Here is a 17,848-nt window from a genome sequence, read left to right on the forward strand (position 1 = left end):
GCAATACATTGTTGCTGCATTTGCTTTAAACAGCCAATAGTCTTTTTCTTTAAAAAATTATTTATTTATTTGAGAGAGAGAGAGCATGTGCATGCATGTGAGGGGGAGAGGGGCAGAGGGAGAGGGAAAGAATCTCAAGCAGACTCCCCACTCAGCATGGAGCCATCTGAGGCTTGATCCCATGACCCTGAGACCATAACCTGAGCCAAAATCAAGAGTCGGATGCTCAACTGACTAAGCCACCTAGGCAGCCCCAGTCAATAGTCTTATTAAAAAATTCAAACCTGAAAGAAAGTACTTTTTATATTTTATCATATGTATACCATTCCTAGCACTCATCATGCTTCATGTGTATCCAAGTGTCTGTCCAGTATTGTCTTTCTTGTTCCTGAAAAGCTTCCTTTAACATTTCTGGTAATTCAGGTCTTCCCCCTACAAATTCCTTCAGCTTTTGTTTGTCTAAATAAGTCCTCATTTCTCTCTGATGTTGGAAGACGTTTTCACTGGCATAGAATTCTAGGTTGACAGACTCCCTTCTGCCCAGAACTCCACTGTCTTTGGACTTGCATAGTTTCTGACAAGAAGTCAAACTGAATTTTTCTCATTTGTAACTAAGGTGTCTTTTTCCTTTGCTGCTTTTTGAAGATGTTTTATCATGCGTTCTCAGCAATTTTTTTATGATATGCCTTGTTGTGCTTTTCTTTGCATATCTTTTCTGCTTGAGGTTCTCTGAGCTGCTTGAATTTATACATTTCTAGTTTTCATAAATTTCCAAAAATGTTGGCCATTCTTTCTTCAAGTATTTATTCTGTCCTCATTTCTGGGACTCCAATTATGTGTACGTTGACCAGTTGATACTTATTGTTTTATATGTCACTGAAACTCTGTTTAATTTTTTCAGACATTTTTCTCTTTGCATTTCATTTACTTTGTTTCTGTTGCTGCCTTCAAATGCACTGATCTTTTCTTCGCAGTATATAATCTGCAGTACTCCCATGTAGTATATTTTTCATTTCAGTTATTGTATTTTTCAACTCTAGAAGTTCTATCCAGTTCCTTCCTTTGTCTTCCATTCTTCTCATTATCCTCATATTTTCTACCAGATCTTTGAGCATATTCAGCCTATTTATAATAGCTGTTTTATTTAAATGAACTATTCATTATGGAACAATTTTAAATTACAGAAAAGTCACAAAAGAGTACAAAGTTCCTGTATATCCAACCCCTAGTTTCTCCTAATATTAACACCTTACAGAACATTTGTCAAAACTAAGAGATTAACACTGATACAGTACTATGAACTAAACTCAAGACTTTCCTTGGATTTCACCAGCTTTTCCAATAATGTCCTTTTCTCTTCCAGAATCCAATCAGGATGCCACATTGCATTTAGTCATCATAAGTCCTTATTTCCTCTGGACTGTGACTATTTCCCAATCTTTTGTTGCTTCTGTGATCTTGACAGTTTTGAAGAGTACTAGTCAAATATTTTTTTATGATGTTGCTCCATTAGTGTTTCTCATGTTTAGACCGGGATTATATGGAATTTTTTGGAAGAATAACACAGATGTGAAGTGCCCTTCTCATGATATCATGTCAGGAGATCAATGACATTAACATAGTACTGATATATGAACCTTGATTATTTGATTAAGATTCTGTCAACTCTCTCACTGTAAAATTCCTATATTTCCCATTCCATATTTTTTCTTTGGAAGTGAGTTACTCAGCTCAGCCACACTCTGGGGGTAGAGATGGGAAAATTAAAATACATTTTTGGTATTTTCATCATGTCTGTTTCTGCATGTTTCTTTTGAGTAATTTTTTTTTGTCCTAGTTGTGAGTTATGCATTTTCTTGATTTTTTTGCAAATCTGGTGATTTTGTGAATTTTACATTATTGAATGCTGGATTTTATTTCATGTCTTCCAAAGGTGCTGAACTTTATTCTAGAAGTCAGTTAAGTTATCTGCATATCAGTTTAATCTTCTGTGCTCTTATAAAACCTTTTGTCAGGCAGGTCTAGAGAAGGCTTTGTTCTAGATTAGTTAAGTCCTACTATTAAGGCATGTCCAATCTGGGGCCTTCATGGTATTGAACAAGCTTTCTCCCCACAGTCTGGTAGAAGGATTCCCAATCCTGTGTGAGCTCTGGGAGTATTTTGGCCATAGCTCCTTAGTAATTATTCTTTACTTAGGAGCAATCTTCTCCCAGTCTCTTGAATGGTCTCCCAAAGACTGAGGAACCCTTATGCACATTTCTGAAGCTCCTTCTCTGTGTAACTCTTTCATCTCTGGTATCCACCGCCCAAATTCCAGCCACCTCAGCCTCTCTGAACCCCAATTTTTGCCTCCTAAATTCAGCATGACATTGGGTTCTGTTGGGGTTCCCCCACCCCCCTTGTACCACAGTCCAGAAATTAACTCCCAGCAGAAGCCAGGGAAATTGTAGAGCTTGCCCCTTTCCTTTTCCTCCTCTCAGAGATCACAGTCCTGAGCTGCCTGTTACCCAGGGTTCAACAATGGCTAATTCATCAATTGCATCCAGTTTTCTAGTTGTCTATGGCAAAGGGACCATGACAGATCTTCTTGCCACTTGTGGTGGGAAGTTCTTCTAAATTTTTACAATTTCTACTTCTTCCCTCAGTTCCCTGACTGGGGTGGCAGCAGGGGGTAGCTACTTACTAGAGTTACCTTAGTAGCTGGTTCCCTAATACCTTTGTAGCTGGTTTTGCTTTTTCAGTTCTCCAATAAAACTGGAAGATTGTATTGTTAATAATCATTTACATTATATTCGCTCCATTAAAATAATGTGTTTTCTCTCTTCTATCAGGACCAGTCACCTCCCTTTGGTTTAAAAGGTAAGAAAAAGAGAGGGGGGGAGAGAGTTGTTAAGACATATTTCTTGAAAGAGGATTGGTAGTTTGGTAATGGTAGCTGTGGATGTTCTCTGTGCCTCTCCCCACTTCTAGCAAAGGAGCACTGGGACCAGAGCAAAGGTTGGTAAAAAAAATTCTTAGGAGAGCATTAAAAAGTGTCCCCTGGAGTTGGAGGTGCCAAGGTCATGTGTCTGATTCTCCACAGAAGACCTCTGAGTGCAGAGGGTAGGTAGTTATGATGAGAAGTTGCCCAGGGAGTGGCCTTCCAGGGCTTCACAGGGCCAGAGTGCCAGGTTTTCCCTCTGGGCCAGAAATGGTGGTTAGGCTGAACGATCTAAAGAGTACACTCACGAGAGCTTCCTCCAGGACCCTGACAGACAGCTTGGGTTATATACTTCTAGAAGCAGGAACTGAGGAGTTTGCTTATCAGTTGAAGGATTAGTGTTCTCCATTGGGAGGAGAAGAGGACTTCCAGTAATTCATGAAAATCCCCATGAGAGAAAGATCCTAGTGTTGGGCACCAGTGAAATTAGAGGGCACCTATTCCAGACTACTGTGATCTTGACAGTTTTGAAGAGTACTAGTCAAGTATTTTTTTGAAGTCACATTAGCTAAAGACACATTAGCTAAAGACAAGAACTTCACCCATTTTTGGCTCCCTTGACCCCACCCACTACTCCCAAAAAACAGGAAAGCCAGTGGGGGAGGAAGCAGGACCACCTACCCCTTCTCTGCTGTGAGTTGCAGTGGATATGGGGAGAGAGAGAAGGAAGAGTTTAACTCGAATAAGAACTTAAAATTTTGTAGACAAGTCTGTACCATCTGGTACATGAAAATGAGACTGATCCTTCCTACCTGCAACGGACCAGAAAGCTATGGCAGCTACATGAGTTCTCAGGCTAGGGATCCAGTTGAGCAGGTAGGAATGGCAATAGTTGGAAAACAGAGAAGTATTTCATTATTTCAAGCCAAATCCAGTTCATTCAGTAAACTAGGTACAAATCCTACACATGTAAAAATAGTTCATAGGAAAAGAGATGGGACTCTAGAGGTCAGAGACGAAGAGCAGGCTGCTGCCAGCCCTCTCCTAAGTCCACATCCATGGCGTTGCTGTGGTGGGACTTTGGTTCAGGTCCTCCTCACTACCTGTGGGTGTGTCCCCACAGGGATGGAGCCCGAAATACCAGCCCCTGCTCTCACAGACACCTTAGACTCCTGTCCCTGCCCCACTACGTGGGACTCCAACACCGCAGTGCTCTCGAGGTCCACCAGGAGGGAGGAAACAGATTAGTCTTCAGACACCAGGCCTCAGCCAACAGTGTGAGGCTGGAACACATGTTGCCAAGGGAAAATGGAGCCTTTTTCAGGAAGAATGGCAGGGAGAAGCTAAGGTGGTTGCTACTCAAATTAGTTGTTTTTTCTTCTTTCCTGTCTGTCATGGAACTCTGTTTTATAAAATACAATAAAAACAAATTACCAGAAAAAAATTGAAGACAAACAGAGCATGCAAAATACAAGCTCAAAATTTGCATTAGATTCCATAGACACAAAACAATTCCATTAAATTGCAATTTCTGCATGAATTTCATTGTGTGGATCATGCTGTGAGTGGCACTAACTGGGCTCAGTTAAATGGCAGCCATTGCATCTCCACGTGGCCAATCATTAAAACTTGCAGGATTTTGACAGATCCAGGCTGAGAGACCTTTAGTCTCTCCAGCCTCCTTGAGGCAACTTCTGATTGGGTAAATCTCCAAGCATCAACCTTCTGGGCCCTCCATCATCAGCTCCATGCCCTAAATCTCTCTCTCTCAAAGTTCATGCTACTCCCTGTGCCCAGCATACCCTCTTCCTGACGTGGCATATCCAGCCCTAACTGTTCTGTGAGGCCCAACTTCAGTGCCACCTGCCCCATTTTTCCCGTCCTCCTGGATAGCATTGCCCTGAGACCTCTCAAGGGGGCTGAGCCATACTTCTCTTAAGCACACTTCACATCTTGCCAACACTGTGGTGATTTATGTCCATGTCTCACCTTCCCTGTGAGACTGTAAGGTACTTGGGGACAGGACTCATTTCTCCTTTATTTTTGCAAACTTCATAATAGTGGCAGAGTGGCTACCTCATAAAGTTGGGCTTTTATCAATGATTGAGAACAACAGAACCCTCTCCCTCAGTCCGGGTGGAGCTGGCTGGGCAGAGATAAATAGCTGTTTGTCTGTTCTTCCTACCTCAAGTGCCAGGAAGTTCCAGGCCCTGATGGACCCCAGCCAGAGAAATCCCAACAGCACTGAGGAAAATGGCTGGTTGCTAAGTGGACCCTTTTGAAGGGCTCTGTGCCTCTCTAAGCTCTTCAGAAAATGAGGACACCAGCTGTCTCCTGTCTCAGGCAAGCAGGCGCTTCTTTTCATCTCTCCCAGGCCTCTTACTGCCCAGCAGGGTATCAGAGCCCAATGCCAGTTGTCCCAAGATGGGGAAGCAGACTTGACAGATGGAAGATAGGTTAGCGTTGTGTGAAGGGAAACCACTTTTGTTTAGACCCCCATGTGCATGGCGGGCACAAGGCTTGATTACGGGGTGAGGAGCTGTGGAAGGAATGTGCCTCCCAGCTGGAAAACAATCGTGGGCTGTTTTTGTTCCTGCATCCCAGGGTACACCAGGATGGATGGCAGCAAGCAGGCTCAATGTGCCACAGTTCATACCTGCAGGAACCAAACCCACGTCCCTCCAGCCCCTTGTAGAGGCTGCCATGCCTGCAATTTCTCCACGACGTTCCTGCCATAAATCAGGCATGGCTACCCCCCAAGTCACCAGCAGTCTGAGCTCGGCAACTGAGAAATGTGAGGAGCAGGGACAGCCTCCTGTCTGGCTTTGCCTGAACCTCTACGGCAGGGACAAATTCCCTGAGAGGGTCTCTGAGCTAGGCCCTGCCATGTCAAACCTCAAAACAAGAGTCCCTGTGCCGAGGATTGTATCCAGCTATGAAAGAGAGCCGAGGAAGAGAAAAAGAAGGAGGGAGCTAAGAAAACAGATGCGGGTGTGGGGCTGGGAGGAGCCAGAGGGAAAGAGATGAAGAAAGATGGTTCTTAAAAAAACAAACAACAACAACAACAACAAAAAACAGAAAAGAGAAAAGACAGAAAAAAGTAAGCAGGGGAAAAAAAGAGAAAATAAAGAAATCTTAAAAGCTGGGGAGAAAAGAGATGGCAAATAAGAAGTAATGTGAGCAGTAACAGTTTCGGAGAGCCTTGCTGATTGATACCAAAGTTTCTTGAATACACTTCCCCTCCAAGGTGGAGCCCTTGAAACGTGCTCCCTCTGATGGTGCCAGGAAGGAGCAGGGCCACCCAGGTAAAGCTGTGAGTCTCTCAGTGAAGCCCAAAGAAGTCCCTTCCTCTCGCTCCTAGGCAGCCCCAGTCCTAGGAGGCCCTGGGAGGTGAGTTCAGGGCTAAGCCCAGGGCAACAGGGAGCCTGAGAAATGGTGTCATCTCACGGAGGAGGTCTGCTGAACTGCTGGAAAAGCTCCTGCGTCCGTGTATCTGTGCGTGTGCACGCCTACGTGCCTGTGAGAGAGAGAGAGAGAGAGAGAGTTGAGGGACAGATGAGGAGCTCGCCTGCCAGGGTTGGAAAATCTTGCCACTGCGAAGAGAGTTCTGATCACTTTTGATTTGGGTGTAGCTGTTTTCCTCTTGTAATCCCCAGTGTGGTGAGCAGAAGGAGGTGGAAAAAACACTCCGTGAAGTCTTTTTCCATTAGGAGGCCACTAAACTGCGTAAGTAATTCAGAAATAAGGGTCTGCTGCACACAAAGCTTCCAACTCATATATTCCTGCCCTTTGAAGAACTTCTTTTGTCCCAAAATGCCCAAGAGAGAAGGGACAATATTTTTTTAAATTATTTTTGTGATAAATGCACATAACAAAGTTTACCATACTTAGCATTTTTAAGTGTACAGTTCAGTTGTGTTAAGTATGTTCACATTGTTGTGCAACCAGCCTCCAGAACTTTTTTCATTTTGCAAGCTTGAAACTCTATACCTATTAAACAACTCCCCATTCCCCCTCCTCCAGCGCCTGGCATCCACCACTCTACTTTCTGTCCCTATGAATCGGACTACGCCTGGCATCTCATATAAGTGCAATTTTACAGTATTTGTCTTTGTGTGACTGGCTTATTTCACGTCACATAATGTCCTCCAGGTTCACTCATGTTGTAACATGGGTCAGAATTCCTTCCCTTTTTAAGACTGAATAATATTCCATTGTTTACCTGCTCATCTACCTTCTGGCTGTTGTGAATAATGCCTCTATGAACGTGAGTGTACAAACACCTCCTCAAGATCCTGACTTCAGTTCTTTTGAGTATATATCCAGAATTGGAATTTCCAGATACTACTGGTAACTCTATTTTTAATTTCTGAGGACCTGCCATATTATTTCCCATAGCGGCCATACTACTTTGCATTCCCACCAACACCGCACAAGGGTTGCAATTTCTCCACATCCTGGCTGACCCTTGTTCTCTCCTGGTTTTTTGATACAAGTCATCCTAGTGGGTGTGAAATGGTATTTCTTTGCAGTTTTGATTTGCCTTTCCTTCATGATGAGTGACACTGAGCATCTTTTCCTGAGCTTATTAGCCATTCATGTATCTTCTTTGCAGAAATGTCTATTCAAGTCCTTTGCCCATTTATTAATCAAGTTGTTTTGTATTGTTTTTGACTTGTGGGGATTCTTTTTGTATTCTGGCTATTCTGTTATCACATATACGATTTGCAAATTCTTCCATTCCATGGGTTGCCTTTCACGGCTGATCCTGTCCTTTGATGCACAGAAGTTTTTAATTTTGAAGTCCTCCAATTTAATTTTTTTTCTTTTCTTGCCATTAAGGAGCAGTATTTTAACCCAGCTTCAATACTATGGCTCTTCTCAAGCTGCCATTAAGAAAAAGAGCAAGATAAAACCCTGTCCCAATGAATGCAATGTGTATACCCCAATAGCTCAGACTGGCCCCAAGGGAGCAGGCATGGACCAGGTTAGGAGCTAACCTTACATTCTGTTTCTTTCCGTGTCAGAGTTTGTATGTGAGGCTACAAGAAATTCTTTCTTTGAAGACCCATGATGAATTTAGGGTTTGGGTTTTGGGTTTTGTTGTTTTATTGCTGCTGGTTGGGTCCTACAACAAGGAATCTTGAAGAATTCACTACACATAAAAGATCCAAGAAAATGTCTCAGGTTTTCTGGCCAGCTCAGATCTTCACTATTTTCAGCAGAAGGGAATCATCCTAAAAAGTCAATAAATGGTCCCAAAGGAAGTGAGCCAATTGTAGGCATTTAACTGTTCAGAAAGATAAGGAGTTGAAAGCATCTTATGAGAAGGTGCTCAGCATTCAGGGTTCTGCCTCTGTGCTTCATGAGCCCTAATTCAGATCCAGTGTCAGTTGTTGGGTCTTCTGCCAAAGAAATACGGGAAAACCAGCTTTTCCCTAATTTCATTGATTATGTCAGCCGCTGATGGACACCATCTGTGAACCCAGACCAGCCTTAACACATTCAAATCTACTGGCATGAATTCATTTTCCTCTTCTCATGGAAAAAACAAAGCTAGTTTGTTGAAGACACTTTCAACCCTATAGTGCCAATAGGGGATGAGAAAGGGCCTCGCATGCAGGGAGGGCAAAGCTGTTGGAACTCTGCCAACCTCATCACCTGGTAGCGGAACGTTCCTTTCTCCTGGAAGGCCCCACGTAGGCCACAATCTACAATGCTATGATGTCCAGTTGTTCCCCTCCATCCCTCTTCTTTCTTAACCAACCAGTCCAAGTTACTTGAGTGCAAAGCCATGTGCAAGGCACCATGCTGAGGGCCACGGCAGGGGCGAGGGAGAAGCAGACTAGAATTACACATGTATAATACTAGTAGAGTGTGTTGTAATACATAATGCGTATGCCACTAGTATTAGACTTCCTGGTGCCTACAGACAGGTTGAAGTGATTAAAAGACATCCCTGGAACAAGAGTGATCAATATGAGACAGACTTGGCACCACACAGCTGAATATTCCATAGTACATCAAGTATGGTGAGTGTTGCAGACGAGGGGTCTGTGAGGAGGGGAAATACCAGTGGCCAGCTATCAAAGCCACGCCACGCAAAGACACCAACACAAACTCAAGCACACATATCCCCAAACCATCACCTGTACAATCTGACCCTGATATACACCCACACCCACACACACACATCCGTACACATCCACACCCAGAAAAGAGATGTGCTCTTCACACGCAAGGTCAAGGATAAATTATTTTTTAAGTTCTCCATGCAAGAAGTGAGAAATGGACAAAAGCCCAGGGCTCCCTAAAGAGGTTTGGTGACCAGAGAAGTCACTTGCAGCTGAATTTATAATGTCATCATCCTTTGCCCCATTCCAAACAGGTTTCATGTGCACCCTGTAAGAAAACATACCCCAAGTTCCTATAAGGGTTGGGTCTATTGAAAGAGTAAATTAGTGTTCGTGGGAGGTGGTTGCTGGAATTTCAGGTGAAGAGAAGAGGCAAGCACGGGTGTTTATCCTAGAATTCCACATGTTCTCCAGAGACATGCATTTATTTGTGTAAACAGATAATGGTCTTTTAATTGAGCTCTGGCTCATTTTCAGCACAAGTCAAGTTCAAGCGCTTTGTACTGTCTGGACAGAGACTGGGCCTTGAGGAAGTCCAGGTGGTTCTGCCTGAGACTAGAAGCACATGACTTGTCCAATGGAGAGCCCAACTGATTCCAGAGGTCTGTGTTCCTGGACTCCCAACCAAGTTTCATTCCCAGTGGAAAGCAGCTTCGTGGTTCAAAGATAAAAATCTTTGATTCCTTCCTCCCACCTACCCTAGTCACAAAAGGTCATAAGAAAAAGAAAGGCTGGCTTGGAATAGAAGCTCTAGCAGTTTATTTGGACATCACTGGCCCTTTGCAAATCAACTCAACGTTTGAATGAGTTAAGTGCACATGAATCAGAAACACAAGGGTCACATTACATTCCCTCTCAAATACTTGGGGTGCACAATGCACTCCAAATTTAGCCTAATCCCAAATTAGGAGTCAGGCCAGACCTTTGTTAAGTCCCCCTTGCTCCGATGTTTGGCCCAGCAACTGGGAACCCCAGCTGGTCAGGACAGGACTGGAGCTCCCAGCCCTGAATTCCTGTGGCTAGCTCGTGACAGCCGCCTGACGGCCTGCCTGGGGTTGGGGGGGGGCGTTGCAACCAGGCTTCATAATCCATACCAATAATACCAAAGTCATTGTGATGGGTCTTCCCCAGCAGGCAGAATGTGAGGCAAGCGATAATGAGAACAATGAAAGGGTCTGACGTGGAAATTTCAGTAGGAAACAAGCAATTACATGAGAACAAACATTCCCAACGCCACTCACAATCATCAGAACACGTAACAGTGATTATAAAAAACGATAGCAACAAATTTAGACCCGGAGCAGTTTTGTGCTTTGGAAAAAGGAGTCCTGGGGTGGAGCTGTGACCTTCCCTGGCACATGTGGACAGTGTGTGTGTGTGTGTGTGTGTGTGTGTGTGCGTGCGTGCGCGCGCACGCGCGCGCCTTTTGGAACACATGAATTTCATTTGACTTGATTTAAAGCTGGATCTCTTTTCCCTGCAGTTGAAACCACTTCTCTTGAACAAACACATTTCCATCCACCGGGCAGGGAGGAAATTGTGAGTCAGAAAAGAGGACAGGCTATTCTCTGGACCTGCTGTATGTTCAGTCTGAGGACTGCTGGAAAATGTTCAGACCTGGAGAAAAGAATGGTCCCCTAACTGTAGAGCTGTGCTCTCCAGCCCAGGACTAGAGGTGTAGGGTCACAGTGAGGAGGGTCTAGGATGGAAATATCTTGCTAGGATCTAAACTGACTAGGTCACACCAGCTGTCCTTTTCTCATCGAGATTCATGTCACCATCGATCCAGTGTCTACGGTTTTGAAGGTGAGTTCTTTCCTTCCGCTGGGTGCAAATAAATGCAAGTCTCTGGGTTGTGACGCACCTCTGCACTATCCCTGCTTAGTCTCCGTCGTGAGATGCCTTTTTCACCCATCTCTAGCCTCCATATCATAAACAGCCCTTGGTCCGGGCTCTGCAAGGAGGAGGCATCCAAACGTAAGGAGACAGCCTGAGAGAATCATGAAGGTATGCAAGGAGCTTACTCGTGGTGGCGGGTCCACAAATGGGGGGCAGAGCTAGGAAGGCTTCATGCTGACATTAATTACAGTTTAGGGCTGGTCTTATCTTTTCCTCTAGGCAACTACAAGCTGCCTCCTCCTCCCCTTCCTCCCCTGGGGTCTCCCCCAGGCCTGGCCCAGGTCAGGCCCCAATTCACCATGCTGGAGGGGCATACTGCAGCTAGAAGTCACGGAGTCACCTGCCAAGACTAGCAGCCAAGTTTCGATTCCCGGTGGCCTCAGCTGCCAGCCTTGGGAGGCGTGCTGACCCCAGAGGAATCCAGTTAATTCTGTGCAACCCACCCTGGCTGTCCATGGGCCACGTTGTGAAATCGGCACTTGGGTTTTGGCACGTGTCACCTTTATTCCTTCAGATTACTCTTCCAGGCCAAGAGGCAAAATTACTCAGATCTGCACAAACTCTCCAGAGAACTGGAGAGCCAAACTGGAAACTGAGGTCCTTACCCCACCCCCACCCCCCACTCATTCCCAGTACAGACAGTGGCAGTGGATGCTGGTGGGGCTTATCCAAACGTGCAACAGACGTGAGATCGCGTACAAAGCACTTCAACAGGGTCTCTTCTTCATGAATCTCTTTTTTGAAAGGAAATCTAAGAGACAGTTTGGGGTTTTGATTGCTTTGTCTTTCAGCCCTGACACCTAAGGAATCTCTGAGAATCCCTGGGGCGAGGGCGGATCCCACCTGGCTGGCCAATGAACAGGCTTCCTGAGCCAAGTGGTTCTAGGGCCCAGGACTCAGGCACCCCGGGGAAGGAGTTGATCTCTTTCCCCAGCAGTTGAAAGTTTGCTGGGATCCAAATGGCCTGGGACCCACCAACCGGTGCCCTTTTTTTTCATCAAGTCACAGCACCATCAACCCAGGTTTCTGGGTAAGAATTTCTCCGTGGAGCTCACACCGCCCACGGCGTCGCTTAGCTGAAATCCCAAGGACAGGGCCGTGAGAATTCCAAAGCCTTCACCTCCGCCCGCACCAGCCGGCTCTGGCGCTCAGGTGATGGGCAGGTCATCCTAATTAAAACCACGTGGTGGGGTTTCAGCTGTGGAAAACCGCTGGATCCTTTCTCCTTCCTCCCACCTCCTCTTTCTCTCCTTAAACACACACATGCCACTTTCTCTCCCTTTATTTAAGCAAACACTTCTCTCCATGATTAAATACAGTTCCTTCTTATCTAAATAGTCCACAGATGTATAGAGACACAGGAGCTTTCTGCTCCTATTTGGAGCTTGCTCTGGTACCCATCTTCTCCAAACCTACAAAAAGGCCCTTGCTGACAGAAATTCCTAATGCCTGTTCCTCAGTAAATCAGCCCGGCTCGGCAGGCTGTCCACAATTTATCAAAGAGGTGGGATTTTTCCCTCCAAATACTTCAGTTTTCCCCTTTTCTTGGCCTCTCCCATAACCTGAGCTTGAAACTGCCCAGATGTGAACAAATGGAACATGTAAAGTCCCGATTCTATTGTCAGATTCTGACAGGACTTCAGCAGCCGAGGTAAATACCACCAGTTGGTCAACCTCAATGACCCCTGGTGGCCCAGGCCTGGGAACTGAGAGAATTCGGTAGAGGGCAGAGGTTGGCCGTGCTCATGGTTTGCTGAGGAAGAAAAAAGGCAGGGATCTGTGAGTTTCCATAATGAGTGGAGTGTGTGTAAGAAGAACCAACCCTCAAGGCCTGGGACAAAAGTGAAATCGAATGAGTGGAGGGTTGAGAGGGTTAGTCCCCAGCTTTGGGTTTCTAACTAGGGCTCCCCCACAGACTGATTTTCTTTCCAACCCAGAGCACTGTTAATACTGAGTCCCGCGGAGTTGGGCTCTACATAGGGATCTCAGACGTGGCATTATTACAACAGGGAGCAAAGACACTGTTGAACCCCGCAGCCCTTCTCACTTGCCCCTTCCAGCCTCATCCTCAAAGTGTGCTCAGCAGACCTGTCGTGGGCCTCTCCCTACAACCAGGAGCCACCCCCTTACCCCATCAGAATCTGCATTTTCCGTCCCCAGTGGCTGGTGTGCATATCAAAGTCTGAGAAGCACTACTTGGGAAGCCAAATGTCCCTAGCTAAAGGAGAAAGGTTCATTCCTGCCCTCAAGTCTCTACACCCCTCTTTTATTGACTCATACCTAGTAAGAATAACTCAGAACTTTAGAAAGGGCTGCAGTAATATGGAATATGTGGGTAGGGCTAAGGGGATACCAAAATAATAGCCTGCCTGTCGTTCCCAGGCCACTTATGTCCTACAAAAATGTTTTGCCAAGTAAGATCCAACAGACTGCTGGCATCTGAGAAACCTAGAGCACTAGTTCAAAGTTCAAATCCCCATGGCAAATCTTTTGAATCCGAATTTACAGGTGGAAGTCAGAAACCGCTTGTTAGCAGGCTCTCCCTTGATGATTTATGCTAAAAAAAATAAATTTTTTTCAATGAAATTTTGAGGTTTATCTATCCCTGAAGGTGTGTTACCTTAACTTTCCCTTACACCGGGGAAGACGTTGGAAACTTCCTTCTGATTATTTTCTCTCTGAAGGGCATGGATAAATATCAGGGGCTTGGAATGGGCTGGATTCCTGGGGAAATAATGAAACGAACCCATACTCGCATTTCTTGGATAGTTCTGGGGATCTATGCTAAAATTTAAGAGTGATTCCATTTCCTTTGATTACTATTGGGTGATGGGTACAGATTTCTCTTCCTCAGGAGCAAAAGTGAATTGCTGACACTTCTGGACCCATTGTGGGGAGATGGTCTTAGAAGTAAGACCCACCTAGAGGCGCCTGGGTGGCTCAGTCATTAAGCGTCTGCCTTTGGCTCAGGTCATGATTCCGGGGTCCTGGGATCGAGCCCCGCATCGGGCTCCCTGCTCAGCGGGAAGCCCACTTCTCCCTCTCCCACTCCCCCTACCTGTGTTCCCTCTCTCGTCTCTCTCTGTCAAATAAATAAATAAAATGTTAAAAAAAAAAAAAAAGAAGTAAGACCCACCTAACTTGGATAACGGTGTGACCCTTCATCTCTTTCTGCCCTTTAGTAGGAGAGCACCTGTATAATTCCCTGAAGAAGTGTGGAAGCTAATAAGCTTGAAGGCAAGGCTGCTGATCTTGGTGCTACCAGCATCTCTAAGGCACAAGGCATAAGCAGTCATGACCCTTGTCCCCAAACTCCAGTATGACTCCAGCAGCAGAAACCAAGATGCCTTTGTACATACTTCATTATCTTTTTGCTGATTTGTTAAAAAAAATTCAAAACAGCAATGGGAAATTATGGGTCGCAGTGATAGGGCTTCAGCCAAAGATGACAAAGACCTCTGCACCCAAGCTAAAAGACATTTTTCTTTTTCATTAACCATGGGGGAATAAAAAGGAAAATAATGCCGATATCTGCCTTGACTTGGCTAGCGTATCACTAGCTCACCAGTCATGTACATCAGCATGGGAAAATCTTTAGATACTAGGGCACAGCTTTCATGGAATTTTCCCAAGTCCTCACACCACGCCTGAGAAATGGTGTCTCTGTGCTTCCATGTGGTTTTTGGTGACCCAGGAGTACTTACTCACTTCTGGGTAAAACTGCCAGTTGTCTTAGGCTTGGAGGTGCCTTGTTAATCAGAGAATGACATCAAATGAAGTTGTCACTGTAAGTGCTTGCAGAATTAAAAGTCACACTGAGGAATTCCTTGGGCAAAAGGCATATCACCTAATATGAAATGGCTTGGGCTCAGCAAGTGCCACCCTCGGGGTCCAAAGAGAAGCTCGGCAGTCACTCAGATGTTGTTCCCACATGTCTAGCGCCTAGGAGCCCTGGGTTCCTGTTCCAGCGACACCACTGACCTGGGAACCCCAAGCTCCCTGTGAAACCCCAGCCATCCCCCATCTCAGCTTCTCCATCTTTTAATGAAACAGTTGGACGTGGTCTCCTCTAAGATCTCATGCAGGTCTAAGAATCCAGGTCCCAGAGAGTTTTCAAATTTTAGTTGGTAATTTTAACATGGAATTGGCTGAAGAGGAGAGAGCATCTGAAACCCAAAACATGGAAAAGAAAGGCAGGGTTGAAAAATACATTCTTTGTAGAACAAGTATGTAACCTTCTTTCTGGTCTGAAACACAGAGCTGAGAGAAACACTTCTGGAAGTTATTCACAGGAGCAGATGGTCAACATGGGATGGAGGTGAGGAGAGTCAGTGGTGCCTCCCAGGTGCACCCCCAGCCCACCCACGCTCAGTTACCATTGCAAAGCTGTAAAGCTAAGACCAGAAAACATCACTGAAGAAACTCAAGCAGGGCATGTAGAAGGTGAGTGGTCTATCATTGGGGGTGGGGCAGAAGGCACAACTCACATTATCATTGATTAACTGAGTGATTTTAGTCAAGTGAATATTGATACATGGCAGGAAAAGCATGAAAGTAAAATGAACACATACGGGAAAATTACTATTAACATAAGTGATAACATCAAAACATCTGGTAAAATGCAGTTAAAACAACAACACAAATGAAATGGAATGTAAAACATTTTCACAGTATTCAAAGCTTTTGTAAAAGATTTAGACTCTAAAAGAGGAGTGCTACGTGAGGGGACTAGAGGAAACAGGAATTTCACCCATGCCCTATGTATCTGCTGGTGACATCAGAATAGCCACGAAGCTATTCCCAGGGGTCACCCAAGGTGTGCTTCAGAAACAGATGGCCCGAGCCCACATCTGCGGAGTTCCAACAGAGCAACTAGTTACTTGGGAGTCTGATGAGAAACACACATTTTCTAGCTTTGGGCACTGGGGTTTCTATAATTTACAGATTCAAATGAAAACTGGAGCTGCGACCAGATTTTGCCTTCAGGAGCCTTCATTGCTAAGGCACCAGCAGAAGAGCCAAGTGTTACACGGGATAGTCTAAAAGTGAAGTGTTCTTGGGATTCTCATCTCACTAAGAGAACTAGCAATCTTCAAAGATTGAGCTTAGTTCTGCCAATGACTTCACAGGATTCCACCCAGAATGATTTTTAACCTTTACAAATACGACCTTTGAACTAGCTAGACCAAATTACCAAATCACATACAGACCTCCACTTTTGGAAACCGATGACCAAGCTGATAGTCTACACATTGGTTTTGTCGTACCCTTTGTTGAGAAAAACCAAGGTTTCTGATAAAAATGCAGCTTTGGGCCCACAGCCTCTCTTTTGTGCCCTCAAATTGCCGATGTGTTATAGACAAAGATAGTGTGTCTCTCAAATCCGCGTGAAGCTCACAGGTCCTGGGACTGTCTGGTTGGGGTAAAACCTGCAGCTGCAATTCACACTTCCAGTTTACTGTGAACTCGTGCTGCAAAGGTCACTTCCTACCTGAGAATTCCCACTTAGAGAGTTGCACAACACAGCCACCCATTCTTCCACAGTCTCTCTGCGGTAACTGCGAATACCCCTACACAAACCCCTTCCTAAGGCCCTGCTTTGGACAGAGGCCTGTTGCATGATGCTCCCTCTCAAAATGAGCAGATACACATGAGCACTGAACTCTTGAGTTCATCAACCCAAGCAATCCAAACGAAGGCCCAGATCCATGCATTCATGAAATCATTTGGAATTTCAGTTAACAATAGGGAAGTAGAATATTTCTAATTAACTAATATATATACACATTTTTTTTGAAAAATCATCCAAAATTACAGGCAAATCACTTAAGATCCCCAACACTTTATGATTAAAGGTCAGAGAGAACCAAAAACAAAAAGTGTTAAATAGGATCACTAATTGTGAGAAGCTAATTATATCAGGATAACACTCAGGTAGGTAATGAAGTTGGCATGCTGATTTGCAGACTGGAGTCTTCAGGAGTTAACAGAATCTACCGCTGTTTCTGTGTCAATCCAGGGTCCTCGGGGGTGACACCTCGCAGCATCACTGCAGCTTCCGGATTGGTATAAACATTTGCCCAGAGGGACAACCACTAACTCTCACCACCTTCAGGTGTTACAGAGAATGAAGAATCGGGCTTGAGGAGCAAATTAACATTAATTGCTTAGAGTGACTTCCTAAACACTGAACAAGAGGAGTAAAGTTGCTTATGTGAATGAGTTTATATACATCACCTATCAAACGCAAGGGTTTTAAGAAGCATCTTAGGGCACTCAAGAAAACCCGCAGAGATGTGTTGCCTTTGAAACTCGCTCCTTGGATGGGGACACTTTGCGCTTAACTTTCCCTCTGCAGAAATTAAAAAAAAAAAGAAAACTTTGTTTTTAAGTGCAGAGGACAGGCAGGCTGGTTGTTCTGAATTTCTTTGATCTACCAGCAATCAGGTTGAAAGGAATCCACTTCTTCGCAGGAAAGGAAAGCACGGGGAGCACTGAGAGTTTTGACTGGCACTGGGTTGGGGCCAGGGCAATCCAGAACGCCTCAGAAAAGGGGGCCACATGGTTACGATATCCGGCAAATCCACCTCACACCCCAAATGCCCAGTGAGAGAGCTGCCCCCTGGAAAGTAGCCTCAAATGCACCAAAAGACCCTCAGTCCAGTACCCCTTTCAAATGTCAATGTAGACTTAAAAAAAAAAAGTTGAAAAGTAAATAGGGTTTTTGGGGGCTGTTGTTGTTCTTAAAAAAAAAAAAGTGAAATGAGCGGACAGATGAAATTAGAACACTAAGCTCTTCACCCAATTACAATTCACACTAACTAGCAATTTGCGGGGCTGTTCCTAATGTTTTTTTCTTTGTTTTTTTTTTCTTTAACTACGTTTTTTGAAAACC

The sequence above is a fragment of the Eumetopias jubatus genome, unplaced genomic scaffold (assembly GCF_037043125.1).
Source record: "Eumetopias jubatus isolate StellerSeaLion01/CBP00866 unplaced genomic scaffold, mEumJub1_p1.0 scaffold_2, whole genome shotgun sequence".
NCBI classification, from domain to species: domain Eukaryota; kingdom Metazoa; phylum Chordata; class Mammalia; order Carnivora; family Otariidae; genus Eumetopias; species Eumetopias jubatus.